The sequence below is a fragment of the Crocuta crocuta genome, unplaced genomic scaffold (assembly GCF_008692635.1).
Source record: "Crocuta crocuta isolate KB4526 unplaced genomic scaffold, BGI_CrCroc_1.0 scaffold337, whole genome shotgun sequence".
Taxonomy (NCBI): Eukaryota; Metazoa; Chordata; class Mammalia; order Carnivora; family Hyaenidae; genus Crocuta; species Crocuta crocuta.
The window spans coordinates 1136319-1151289 of record NW_027528873.1 but is presented as its reverse complement, the minus strand read 5'-3'; the positions used below and the strand labels follow the sequence as shown (position 1 = coordinate 1151289).

Below are 14971 nucleotides of genomic sequence, written 5' to 3'. Positions count from 1 at the left end.
ATTTTTATTTATTTCTAGGAGAGAGAGAGACAGCATGAGCAGGGGAGGGTCAGAGAGAGAGGGAGTCACAGACTGAAATAGGCTCCAGGCTCTGAGCTAGCCGTCAGCACAGAGCCCGACGCGGGGCCCGAACCCACGAACCGCGAGATCACGACCTAAGCGAAAGTCGGACACTTAACCGACTAAGCCACTCAGGCGCCCCGAAAATTATAACTTTAAATGCACTTCCAAAAACAAGAGACTGAAAATTAACTAAGCATTTAAATGAAGGGGCTAGGAAAGGAAAAATAAAACCAAAGAGAGAAGAAATCATCAATGAAAGCAGAAATTAAGAAAATGAGAAGTAGTAAAAGTAGTAGATATCTAAAAACCAAAAGCTGATTCTTTGAAAAGACCAATTACAGAAAAAAAGCCTTTCGCAATTCTTTCCTTTTTTTTTTTTTTTTAAATGTTTTATTTATTTCTGAGAGAGACAGCGTGAGCAGGGGAGGGTCAGAGAGGGAGACACAGAATCTGAAACAGGCTCCAGGCTCTGAGCTGGCTGTCAGCACAGAGCCCGAAGCGGAGCTCAAGCCCACGAACCGTGAGATCATGACCTGAGCTGAAGTCGGACGCTCAACCGACTGAGCCACCCAGGTGCCCCAGCCTTTCGCAATTCTTATCAGAGACAAAAAAGAAAAAAGACTAATAAGCCTTTGGAATGAGGAAAGGCCTATGACTATGGATCTAGATATATATTTAACAATGAAAGAAAACTATATGCAGTTTTATAGCAATAAAGTTCCAAATCTTGATGAAATGGACAATTGAAGGAAAATATAAATGAACAAAATTGGCTCAAAAAAATATATAAAATCTGAATACGCCAATAATTAGCCATGAAATTAAAGAGGAAGATCTCCCCCCGTGAATGGCACAAAGCTCTTTTTATTATTTATAAACTGTTCAAGAGCCCGGAAAATAACGACCTTTCCAGCTCATTGTAACAGCGTAGCACGGTCCTAATAAACCAGACAGGGATGGCACGTGGTTGTGTGGTAACGTCCAGGCCTGCCCCACCTCTGGGGCACAGGGGCAGCCTGCATGGGGGACCCCAAGAGGGGCATTCAGTCACCCATTTGCCAATTATTTTCTGAGCATCTACTCAGTGCCATCTCCTCTAGTAATACTGTACAGAAGGTGATACATATTATTGGAGGTCTAGGGGAGGAGGGGGAGGGTCCCTTCAGCTTGGAGGGATAATGGAAAGGATATTTATCCTGCCCTTGAAAGATCAGCATTTGACATAAAAAAGATAGGGCCTGGGGAAGGCCTTCCAGGCAGGAAAGCAGCATGGGCAGCGGCCTGATGGTGAGGAAGAAAGGAATCATGGGGAGGCCAGTGTGCTGGCAGAAAATGTCTGTGATGGGAGCAGGTAGGGGAGAGGAGTCGGGGAGACCAGAGGCTGCGACCCTTGGAGACTAAACTAAAATGTTTGAACTTAGTGGGTGCTGGGGAGCTACCGAAGGTTCAGAGAAGGTACAGATATAGTCAGAGGGTAAGTCTGGCAGCCAAAGAGGGAGAAGACTGGAGGCGGAAGCTGTGAAGACATGAAGAAGGGGCCTGGGCAGAGGCAACAAGGGTGTCAGCGAAGGCAGGTGTGTCTGAGGTGGAGAGGAAAACATGAATGGGGAGACACTGAGGACACAGAACATAGGGAACGGGGCCGAGGGGAAAGAGGAGAGTGGAGGGCGCCTTGGAAATTCTAAACGTCAGGGCCCCAGGAGGGCAGGTGTAACCGGGAAGGAGCAGATGGGGGCTGAGCTGGGTCTGGTCTGGTTTGGGCTCCATCCCTCCCCTCTGCACACATATACCTGGTGCCTGGGCACAGGCCCCTTGTCAGTGGCTCTGCCTCCAAAGGAGGCTGAAGATAATGGGCAGCTATGCATTTTAGAAATTATGATTCCGCCTGCATTTCCCATGCCTGATGTCATGAAGGTAGGAGGACTCCAGAGGCAGAAAGCATTAGTCATTGTGGGAGATGTTGTGCCAGTGTGTGTGTGTGTGTGTGTGTGTGTGTGTGTGTGTGTGTGTGTGTGCTTGTGCGCAGAAAAGAGACACAAAGAGACACAGGCAGCCAGACTGCGGAAGGAGGGAGAAGAGAGAAAGATTCTGGAGACAGAGAGGGACAGCACTGTGGACCTCTGTCTGCTTTGCCCCAGTCTTCCCATGCAGAGGATAACAGGGACAGCAGTGTGGCTGAGGAGGGTTTAAATGGGAACCCCAGGGCTGCTCTTAGATCTTGTGGACTTCAGAAGCCAAGCCCCACATGTGGGCATAGCATGGGGCCCACCACCCCCGCAGACGGGCAGTCAGCATATGGGGCACCAGCCTGGGTCCCAGCTGAGCCCTCCTCCTTCTCCCTCCCTCTCTCCCTCCTGCTCTTCCTCTTCCTTCTTCTCTTCCGCCTCTTCTTCCTCCTCCAGGGCCTCCAGTGGGAGGCACACCCTGCCATGGGCTTGGGGCTCTGACCTTGGTAGCAGCCCAGGATACAGTCTGAGCTCTTTGGCTGAAAACAGTCCTACCCACCATGTTCCCACTGGTGGCAGGCACTTTGCTGGGGTTTTAAGCTCACATGCCCTCTGGGTCCTCTTCATGGCCTAGTACAAATGCGGAAACTGAGGCCCAGGGAGTTAAAGGGATCTGCTCAAGTCCACACACTGGGAAGGAGGCCACCCCAACTTCCCCAAGACCCAGCTGTCCTTACTCATCCAGTCTCATCTTCAGCCAGAGTGCGGGTCTGGCCACCCAGAACCAGCCGGGCTGTGTCTCGATTACAACGCTTTGCACGCATGAACCAGAATTCCCTCTCAGCCAGCTACCCCTGCTGCCCGGCCGCATGGCTGCAGTCTGCCTCCTCTCCTGATAGCCCCAGCCTCGGACCAGTGTCTTTGAGCCCTTCCTACTGGGTTATGGGTTCTGTGGTTTCTCCTAGTCAGGGCCTCCAGGCCTGGCTGGACTCTTCAGCACGGGGTGGAGCTCCAGAGGGCGAGGGGAAGGGGAGCCTGGCTTTCATTTCCCTGGGTCTCTCAAAAGCTTCAGCACCCAATTCAGGTCCAAACTATCCGTACAGAATGACCAGACAGATCACATGCGTGCCACAGGAAATGCAGTTACCGTGTTCAACCAGCCCGGGGCCAGCGGTAAAGGAAATCACTGAGAAGTGACTTTTTAACTTGTGTTATGTGCCTTTCATGGTGAAGTACAGGTTCTGGAATATGAGAACAGAGAGGACGGTTTCTAGAGGTACCCCCAAGGACCATGCCTGCTGTTTTCTACCTTTCTTTACACCACAGGCTGTCATGGGAGGCAAGAGGGGCCACACCCATTTCACAGGGGAGTCAGGTGGGGAGGCCTGTGCCCTTCCCAGGAGAAGATTCCAATAAATATATGCCGCCTAGCTGAGCACCACTAGTGATGAGGGCTCTTTACTATTTTTCTTGTGTTCCCCTTTCTGGGTAAGGGTGTGTACAGAGTGGGCTGGGTGTCAGGCAGAAGGGTGGACCCATCGACCATACACTGTTCCCAAAAAAAGGGCTGCTTTCTTCTCCGAAGTGCGTGCAGGGCGTGGAGAGCCGGCCACTTGGGACTATCTAAGGAGGAGGAGGCTCGGTGCTGCGGCAGGCAGGGCCGGCTCCCTGACGATGCGGAAGCTTCCCTCCCTCTGGCAGTGGCCCCAACCTCAACTCACTCACTTCAGGATGACAGGACAGAAGTGCTGGCCATCAGCCCTAGGGGACAACTGCTCCGGAGGCCACACTACTGCAGCTGGGGGAATGGGGCGATGCCCTGGGACACATTTTCATGAGGTCCCTAACTTCCCTCACTAGGCGAACACATTGCATGTGTTGGTGCACATTCGTTCAGGGAGATGATCCGTGGCTTTGCGGAATTCTTAGCAGAGCTAGGAACACTGCTAGCCCTAAAAAATACCCCTCTTGGGGAGACAAAAGGGCAGCAGGCACGTGGGTCTCAGCTGTGTAACCAGGAACGTCCCAGGGACAGATGGTAGTGGGAGAGGGGCCTGGCAATGGAGAGGAGCAGGGAGGCAAAGTGTTGGCCTACAACCCCCTTTCTTCCTCACAATCACTTGGGAGGGAGGTGTGGGGAGGGGGGCAACACTTTACAGGTGAGGAAATGAAGCCGGGCAAGGCGGTCACCTGCTCAGGTTCACACTGCTGGCGAGTAGGAAAGGCAGGATTTGAACGCCAGGCTATCTGGGGCCAAGCCTTGCTCTGCTCCTGGCACCAGCCTGTCTTTGAGTGGGGAGCCAGCAGTGTCCCCAAGGCCTGTGAAGAGGCACAGGTCTACCAGCAGTGGGTGAGGACAGAGCACCTGAGGTCTGCAGCGATGGAAGACACACACCCCACCTGCTTACCCCAAACCGTCCACCTGCCGCACACCTGCCCCTGGGTGGCCACACATAGCTGGGAAGAGAGAACTCACAGCCATGCTCCAGGCTCCCTTTAGAGTCCTAGTACCGACTTTTGGGGCCCTTAGAGCACCCAACTAATCTAAACACATCCCCATCCAGTCCTCTCCTACTCCTGGGCCACAGCCTCGCAGTGCCTCCTCTCCTCCAGCCTCCACTCCCAGCGGAGTGAAACAGGTGCAAAGCTACCAAATCAACCCACGTCACAGACTGAGGAAGCCTCGCACACTGTGGTGGAGTGTGGCCACTGCAGAACACAGTTTAGCATTTCCTAAAAAAGCGAAACTTGGAGTCAGCACAGGACCCAGCCATTCCATGCCAGGGACATACCCGAGAGAAGTGAAAACACATGCACGCAAAAACTTGCACATGAATGTCCACAGCAGCAGTATCCACTGAGGTCCCAGGGGGAGACAACCTGAATGGCTGCCAATGGATGAGTGGATAAAGAAACTGTGATACATACACTAGAATATTACTCTCATCAAGCTACGACAGGATGCACCTTAAAAACAGTGCACTGAGTGAAAGAGCCCAGTCATTTTCTAACTGAAAGGCTACTTAGAGTATGGCGCCATTTATAGGAAATGTCCAGAACAGACTGATCCGTAAAGACAGAAAGTAGGTCAGTGGTTTCAGGGACTGAGGGAGGCGGTGGGGGAGAATGGGAATGAGTGCTTAATGGGGTGAGCCTTCCAGGGAGAGAAGATGAAAATGTTGGAGAATCAGTGGTGATCCAAGTGATTGCTGATTTGTGAATCCGTCAGCAGTTGTGACTGTGCAACTGTAGGTATAGACTGAAAAACACTGAATTGTATACTTTAAAGGGGGGGATTTTCCATGGAATTGTATTTCAATGAAAAAAAAATTGTATGAGGAGCCCCCTCTTCTTTTCTCTGACACACACACTCCACTTGTCTTCTTACTACAGGGGATGACCTGGCCCTGTTCCCATCCAAGCCCATCCCCTCCAGCTGAGCACTGGGTCCTGTCTTCTTCCAACTATACAAGGGCACTGCTGCTATTGATGTCTCCTGCATCATCCACTTCTCTCTCTAGTGGTTCATTTCCACCAGAATGCAAACATACTATAGTTTCTCTCACCTTAAAAAAATAAGGCCAAAAAATTATAAGTAAAAACCTTGCCCCTTGACCTTACATCTCCTTCTAGCTGCTGTCCATTTCTCTATTCCTCCTTACAGCCACACCCCTTGTCTGTTCTCATTGCCTGCTCTTCCTCCCCTCCACTCTCTCTTGAACCCACTACAATCAGACTTTCATTCCTGACCACTCTATCAAAAATTGATCTTGTCAAGTCACCAATGACTTTCATGTCACTAAATCCAATTAGCACTTCTCAGTCTTCATCCCACTGGGCTACCTGCTGACATCTGACATGAATCTGGCTGGTACACTCAGCCCAGTTGTTGATGGTTCCCTCCTTTCTGAAGAGCTTTCTTCATTTGGCCTTGGGACATCACTCTCACCGGTTCTTTTCCTACTGCAGTGACTGGTCCTGCTCTGTCCCTTTATCTCTCTACCCTCTAAATGCTGGTGGGTCCCTACACTCAGTCCCCCATATTCACTTTGTTGGCCACCTCTCATCTCACGGCTTTACATGTCCACTCCAAAATTTCCATCTCCAGCCTATGCATCTCCTCTTACTCCAGATTCAGACATCTGGCTGCCTGTTTGACTTCTATTTGTATATGAGAAATGCATCTCAGATTTAAAATGTCCATAATTAAACTCTTGATTTCCCCCAAAACTTGCTTTTCACCAGTCTTCCTAATCTTGACAAATCTAACTATTCTACCAGTAGTGCAGGCCAAAGGCTTTCTCTCTCTTCCCCCAGCTCATGCCATATACTTCATCCACAAATGCTGTTGTTTCCCCCTCCAAAACACATCAGAAGTTCAGCTAACTCCTTCTCATTACCGCCTTCATTGGTGCCCTAGTCCAAACTGGTAACATGACTTCTAAGAGCAATCAACATGAAGTTCTGAAATCAGAGCAAAAGCCTAAATTAACTGCAGGAGCATAGGACCTGTCAGCAAGAGGAAACTCACCTGGGGTCTGGGGTACAAACCCCAGGACTGATGCCTGGCTGTGCTGTGACTTTGAAGGGGGAGGGGCATACACTGCATACACACCGTCATCACACAGCCTTGCTGAGCTGACGCTAGGTCACTGGCTGCTGGTGTGCCCCTCCAGCTCCCAGGTTGGCTAGTGGGGCTAAGCTGACACAGAGCAGGAGTAAGATCCTTTGCTTCAGGGTCAGAGGAAAGGGGCTCTAATCAGCTGTGTGGCCTTGGACATGTTAATTCCCCTCTCTGAATCTTGGTTCCCTCCCCCTGCAGGGGCCTGATGGATCAGAGGGCTGCTGGACAGACACTGGAATAGGAGGTCTGGGTCCTCAGGGGAGGGGCCCTCAGGGACACAGGACAGCAAATGCAGCAATTTTCCAATGATTTGGAAGTATTGCAGTATTTTATCAACGAGTATGGCAGTACCGGTGCATACTGGCTAAGGAGCAGCCATGCTCACCTGTAAGGTAGAGACACTAACCTCAACTTAGCAGAACTGTTACAAGGATGAAATAAAACAATCCCTGCAAAGTTCTTAGCACAGGCTCTGGCCTTCCAGAAAAGTCTGGTCAGGAGTAAGTTCTCCGCAGCAATGATGCAGAAGGAGCCATTGTGAACGAGGGCTTGGGAGGCAGATCTGGCTTCAACATACCAGGAAGCATTGCCCTGAGCACCTCGGAGATCAGTGAGCTCCACGTTTCTGGAAGCATTCAAGCAGTGATGGCTGATGGAACCTGGATAAAGGGTCAGGCAGAGGCTTGTAGGGCTGGATTTCATAATCTGAGGCCATGTTCCCTCATAAAGACAAAGAGGGAAATTCCTCCCGCATCACTGCCAGCAGGAAAAGGGGAGGATGGGGGCGGAGCTGGAAGGACAGGCCAGCTCTGCATGTACCCCATTTTTAGTTGGGGGCCCGTGGGGCAGTGCTTACTCTGAAGCCGGCTCACCAAGTAAATCCTCTAGCTCGGAAAAATTACACTTAGTAAGTCTTCCTTTTTCTCTCGCTGCCCTTCCAATGTCCTCCTTCCCTCCCCCTCCCCGGAAAGAATGTGGATTCGGGCGTTCAGGGAAAAGCCAGGTCCAGGCTGCTCAGAGAAGACAACAGCACTTGTGTCTGAAGTTTGGGCAGAAGCCAGGGTGGAAACATCCCAGCATCTGAGGGTGCAGGAGAAGGGCTGGAGCTTTCACTCTCTGCAAAGACCAAGCTGTTAATGGGGACCCAGGGGAACAGGGCGGCTGCAGAGCTGGGCCCAGGAGCAGCTCGTGGGGAGAGGTGTGGGGAGAGTCAGGGCCCACTGCTGTTTTCTGTTGGTGGAAGAAAGATGCAAGGCCGGGAAGAGGGTGGGGCGGGGAACTGTACAGGTGAGAAGGCCCAGTGACACGCACCCTTATTGTGGACAGGCTTGCAGAGGATGTGGTCACTATCCCAACCTGCAGGGCTTGGGTCCAAACAGGAGGCAGCACAACAAGACGGGGGTGTGCTCGGCAGAGGTGAGAGCACCTGGGCCTGGCTCTGCCTCTAGCTTGATCTTAGGCAAGTCATTCTCCATCTGCACCACAGTTTCCTTAGGTATAAAGTGAAGGGGGTGATACCATAGCATGGTATCATGGCATAGCTCAGGAGCCTGCCAGCCGTAGCCTAACAGAAAAAAAAAAAAAAAAAAAACAGGCACACAAGAACTCCAGGACAAAACAACTGAAAGCATGGACTGGAAAAGGTATTTGTACGCTCATGGGCACAGCAGCAACAGCAGCATGATTCACAATAGCCAAAAAGTGGACAGAGTCCCAGTGCCGGCTACTGCACGAATGGTTGAACAAAATGTGGTATAATCTACAGTGGGATGGTATTCAGTCTCACAAATGAAGAAATTCGGACCCATGTTATAACATGGACGAACCCTGAAGACATCGCGCTAAGTTAAGTAAGTCGGTCACAAAGGAACCAATACTGTATGGGTCCACACATATGAGGTACTCAGAGTAGTCAAATTCAAAGAGACAGAACACAGAATGGTGGCCTCCAGGGGCTAGAGCAAGGGGAGTCGGAGTTATCGTGTAGTGGGTACAGAGTTTCAGCAAGAGATGAGTAAGTCTGCAGACAGATGGTGGCCATGGATGCACAAGGTGGATGGACTTAAGGCCACAGAGCCGTACACTTAAAAACGGTTACAATGGTGTTATGTATATTTTGTCACAACAAAATCATATACACGTACATATACATACATACATACATACATACATACAAAACTTCAAGACTCTGCCGAAAGCTTGGTTCTTCCTGATTCATGAAACCTGAGAACTGGGGTGAGTCATGTGGCTGAAAGCCATGATGAGGCAGGGATCAAAGTCTAGGACGAGGAGAGAAGTCTGGAGAGCCGGCAGATGGGGGAGCTGATGCAACCCCACCACAGAGAGGTGGGCACCAGTCAGCGAGGAGACGCTCCCAGAGCTGGGCTCTAACAATGACAGGGGAGCCCAGGGTCCCATGGGACCCATGGGAAAGAACCCAGAGCAGGCTTGCTCCAATGCCTAGGGATCCCAGACACCAGGGAGCCCGGCTGCTGGCCCCTGAGGTCAGCTGTCTCCTGTGTCTCAGATTCTGGGAGAACCAGGGCAATGAGCTCCTTGAAAGAAAGTAAGAAAAAAGTTTGTAAGAAAGCAAAAAGCCTATGAGAGAATCCTGTGTGGCAACCAAAGAGAAGGCTTTTGAGAAAGCTTAGGAAGAGCAGCGGGCCCTCCGAAGGACCTCGGGCAAGTTGTAAGAGGGGCAGGTGAACTTGTCTATTGAGCCTGATAATCTAGGCCACATCCCCCTCTTCCCAGGATGTCAACATCCATTCCCAGAGGCCCAGGGATCAGCTTGTGAGAGAGAATTTTCCCACCCGATCAGACTAACGGAGAATTTTCCCACCCAGGAGACAAAGTGGAGTTCAAGCCATCACTAGGTGTGTGAATCTCGCTGGGCTTTATTTTTATGGAGACAACAATAGTAGCTGGCACAGTAGTGCTGTAATTATTAAAAGAGAGTGTATGCAATGTGCGTGGCATGGGGCTTCTACATAGTAATTGCTCAATAAAGATCATTACTGCCCTCATAATTCTCATCGTCCTCTTCCTCCTCCTCCTCATCATTATCAAGCTGCCATGTTTTTGCTCCTTTTGAATTTGGAAGAACAGCAACCCCAGAGTTCAGACTACTTGGAAGGCTTCCTGGGCTTAGCACCACCCCCCAGGGTGGTACGGCCTCCAGGGAAGCGGGAGGTCAGGGCTCCGGAGGCCCCGGGAAAGTCCTGTCCATCCCAGGGCTGCACTCTACCCCAGAGGAGTCCAGCCCCAGATGGGTCAGAGTTACATTCAAGCCTAAATACAACCAGCCTTTGATTAAAGCTCCCAAAATATGGGGCATCCTTTTAAATGCCAGGCTAATTATATTTAAAAGGAATGTTTTAAGCCTTTCTTTTCTTTCTTTCTTTCTTTCTTTCTTTCTTTCTTTCTTTCTTTCTTTCTTTCTTTCTTTCATCCTTCCTTCCTTCCTTCCTTCCTTTTTCTAAACATTTATCCAGTTTTGAGCGATAGAAAGAGACAGAGTGTGCGCAGGGGGAGGGTCAGAGAGAGAGGGAGACACAGAATCCCAAGCAGGCTTTGAACTGTCAGCACACAGCTGGACACGGGGCTTGAACTCACAAACCATGAGATCATGACCTGAGCTGAGGTCAACCACTTAACCAACCGAGCCACCCAGGCACCCCGCCTTTGTTTTCTTAATATGAGACCTAACTGAGTGGAGAAATGTAGTAATCTAGTATCTGTGCCTGAGGACACCCTGGGTGGGCAATGCCACGAGTTAGGCTGGATTCAGGGGGCAGGTTGAGAGGCACAGCATCCCAGGGGAGCCCAGGAGCTACAGAACACAAGCTTTGCAAATTCCTGCTTATAAAGCAGTGTTGTGGCCATGCTTCCCTTTTCTCTGCTGCTGCTGCTGCTGCTGCTATAAGCATTATCACAACATCTTCTTCTTTTTTTTTTTTTTAAATGTTTTTTTATTTATTTCTAGGAGAGAGAGAGAGAGACAGCGTGAGCAGGGGAGGGTCAGAGAGAGAGGGAGTCACAGACTGAAACAGGCTCCAGGCTCTGAGCGGGCAGTCAGCACAGAGCCTGACGCGGGGCTCGAACCCACGAACCGCGAGATCATGACCTAAGCGAAAGTCGGACGCTTAACCGACTAAGCCACCCAGGCGCCCCCACAACATCTTCTTAAAACTCACCCTTGGGAACATTTTTCCCCCAGAAATGAATCTAATACCCAAAGCTACTTTACGAAAAAGAAAAAGTTAGGGAAGTCAATATGGCTGTATAGAGAACTAATGTTCATTAAGTCCCAATTATGCACCAGGCAATGGTGTTACTCTCTCACACGCATTATGCAATGTTTTTCAGGATGTTTTCTGTGAAAAGAGTCCAGAATGATGTGCTAACAGCAGTTCTCTGGGAAACCCTAAGGACAACCTATCCTACCAATATATTTCCAATATTATGTTTGTATATTGAAGATTCTCTTAAGTCCCACAGGAAAGAAACAGTTTATATTTCTTTAACTCAGTATATCCCAAAATATGGCATATATTCGAATGGGTGATGCATGGAGATGATTTTTAGAAAGTACATAAGTGCAAGTTTTAAATTTTAGAGGTCATATATATTTATTATATAACATAGCTAGCACTTAATGCCTGTGACTGCACATATATTGTCCAGGACTTATTCATACATTCATTTCACACACATGTACTGAGGACATACTATGAGCCAAGCAGTAGTTTAGAACTGAAAATACAGCAGTAAATAAAAGAAAGTCTCGCTCTCAAAACTTCATATTTTATCAGGAAACAACAAAAACTCAAATAAATATATTGAACAAATACATGTTTAACAGTAAAAGGTAGAATAAAGAAAAAGAGTTAATCAAGGGGACAGAATGACAAGGGGTGGGGTGGGTACTAGTACAGATGGTTTGGTCAGGAAAGACTTCTTAGATAAACTTAACATTTAAGTGGAGACCTACACGAAGTGAGAATGTATTTCTGAAAGAACATTCTAGACAGAGAGAATACCAAATGCAAAATCCCAGAGATGGGAATGTGTTTGGTTCCTGGTGAACTATTCAGTTTCAGGACTACAGCCAAAGCCCTGAAGGATGGTAGTTTTTAAAACTACAATATAATTCAAATACCATAATATTCGCCCTTCTTAAAATACACAATTCAGTATATACACAAAGCTGTCACTTTTTTTTAAGTAAGGATTCACGGGGTGCCTAGGTGGCTCAGTCAGTTAAACGTCCAACTCTTGGTTTGGCTCAGGTTATGATCTCACAGTTCATGACTTCAAGACCCACATCAAGCTCTGTGCTGACAGCACGTAGCTGTTTGGGATCCTCTGTCTCCCTCTCTCTGCCCCTACCCTGCCTGTACCTGCTTACACAAACTCTCTCTCTCTCTCAAAATCAATAAATAAGCTTTAAAAATTAAAATAAATAAATAAAGAAAGAAAGAATGATTCAGTTCTGGTTCCAGCCAAGATGGAGTAACAAGGACCAGATTTATCTTCTCACTTGAAACAACCAAGACCAAACAACATAACAGACATTCATGGAATGTTCCACCCAACAATGGCAGAATACTCACTCTTTTCATTTGTACATGGAACATTTACCAGAGAGAACATATCCTGGGTCATAAAATAAGCCTCAACAGATTTAAAATAATTTAAATAATATACTTTATGTTCTCTGACACAGTGAAATTAAAATAGAAACCAGGAACAAAAGGATCTCTGGAAAATTCCAAAATACTTGAAAACTAAATATTTCTAAATAACCTATGGGTCAAAGAAGATCTCAGAAGGGAAATTGGAAAGTATTCTGAACTGACTGAAAATGAAAACAGAGGGTTTTAGAATATGTAGGATGACAAGTAGTTTGGGGGAATTTATAGCACCAAATGAAGATCTCAGAAAAGAAGAAATGTTCAAATCAATCACATCAGCTTCCACGTTAAAAAGTCAAAGAAAGAACAAATTAAATCCAAAGTAGTCAGACAAAAGGAAATAATAAAGCTAAGAGTGAAAATCAATGGAACCAAATGGGAAAAGTCAATGGCCTCAAGAGTTGTTTTTTTGTGAAAATCAATGATACTCATAAATCTCTAGACTGTCTGCTTAGGGAAAAAGGAGAAGACACAAATGAAAAACACCAGGAATGAGAGAGGAAACATCACTATGGATTCTACTGATATTAACAAGAAAATAAGAGAGTATCATGAACAACTTTACGCCAATAAATTTAATAACTCTGACGAAACGAACAGCTTTTTTAAAGACACACACTACCAAAACTCACTGAAGAAACAAATAATCTGAATAGCTCTACATTTATTAAAGGAATTGAATTTGTAGTTTAAAATCTTCCAACAAAGAAAATTCCAGCCCCAGAGTGCCTCATCGGTGTATTCTACTGAATAGTTAAGGAAGAAATAATACCAATTTTGTTCAAACCCTTCCAGAAAATTGAAGAAGAGAGCATATTTCTCAGTTCATTCTATAAAGCCAGCATTACTAGGCATGGTAAGGAAACTGCAGACCAATAGAGCTCTCAAGAACATACATATAAAAATTCTAAACAAAATTTTAGCAAATCAAAGCCAGCAATATTAAAAGGATAATGCATCATGACCAAGTAGGATTTATCCCAGGGATACAATGTTGGTTTAACATTAGAAAAATTAACATAATTTGCCATACTGACACACTAAAAAGGAAATACCATATGAGTATCTCAGTAGACACAGAAAAGCATTTGACAAAATCCAATACCACACGTCATAAAAATTCTCAGGAAATTAGTAATAGGAAGTTCCTCAACCTGATACAGGGAATGGATAAAAAACCTATAGCTAACATCGTATTTATTGCTGAAAGACTGAAAGCTTTCTCCTTAAGATCAAGAACAGGACAAGTATGTCTTTAGTCAGTGAAGTAAGGCACAGAAAAGAAACAGAAGCCATCCAGTTTGGAAAGGCAGAAGTAAAACCATCTTTACTCACAGACATGACCATCTCTGCAGAAAGCCCAAAAGAATTTACAAAAAAGCCACCAGAACTAATAAGTGAGTTTAGCAAGGGTGCAGGTTACAGTTAATATACAAAATGCAACTGCATTACTACATATTAGCAACAAACAACTGGAAACTGAAATAAAAAATATGATTTATAATACAGATTGTAGATATAAATCTGACAAAATATGCAAAAGACCTATGCTACTGAATCTGTAAAACAATTGATGTAAGAGTTAAAGAAGACCTAGGGGTGTCTGGATGGCCCAGTCAATTGAGCCTGAGTGTCTGACGCTTGATTTTGGCTCAGGTCATGATCCCTGGGTCATGGGAAGGAGCCCGAGTTGGGTTCCATGCTCAGCATGGAGCCTGCTTGGGATTCTTTCTCTCTCCCCATCTACCCCTCTCCCCTGCTCACACACACTCTCTCTCTAATGAAAAATAAAGAAGACTTAAATAAATGGAGAAATACTGCATTCATGGGTTGAAAGGTTCAACATTAGTAGGATGTCAATTCTTCTCAAATCTGCAGATCTACAGATTCAACAAAATCTCAATCAAAATCTACAAGTTTAGAGTTTAACTGGTTCTTAAATTCATATGGAAATGCAAAGGACCTAGAGTGGACAAAGCAACTTCAAAAAAAGAACAAACTTGAGGACTTAACAATTCATGATTTTAAGACTTGTTATAAGGCTACAGTTATCAAGATAGTGTGGTATTGGTGCTAAGATAGACAGATAGGCCAAACAAGCAGAATATATGGGCAACTAATTTTCATCAAAGGCACAAAGGCAATTCGGTGGTGAAAGGAGAAACTTGTCAACAAACAGCGCTGGAACAGCTGCATCTCCATATATCAAAAAAACCCAAAAAGTCATACCCCAACCTTCCCCAAAAAACTTTTGTTCCATACCTCATATCATGTACAAAAATTAAGTCAAAGTAGATCATAAACCTAAATACAGAACCTAAAGCCATTAAACTGCTAGAAGAAAACATTGGAAGAAAACCTTTGTGACTTTGGGCTAGGCAAATATTTTAGACATGACCAGAAGCACAATCCATAAAAAACAAGCTGATAAACTGGACTTCCTCAAAATTAAAAGCTCTGGTCTTTCAATGACACTGTTAAGAGAATGAAAAGCATGCCACAGATTGGAAGAAAATACCTGCAAATCACATATCTGATAGTGCATCCCAGTGGTTTTCAAAGTTCCCCTCATACAATTATAGTCTATCCTTACTGGCTCTTTGTTTAAAAGAGAGACTCAGTACAAAGCCATAAGCAGGAAG

General features: G+C 46.5%; 1 protein-coding gene across 2 annotated transcripts in view; it reads right to left on the bottom strand.

Moving 5' to 3' along the window:
- MRAS (muscle RAS oncogene homolog) overlaps window positions 1–14971 on the bottom strand; it is a 54930-nt gene that overhangs the window by 15722 nt on the left and 24237 nt on the right. The window lies entirely within an intron of this gene.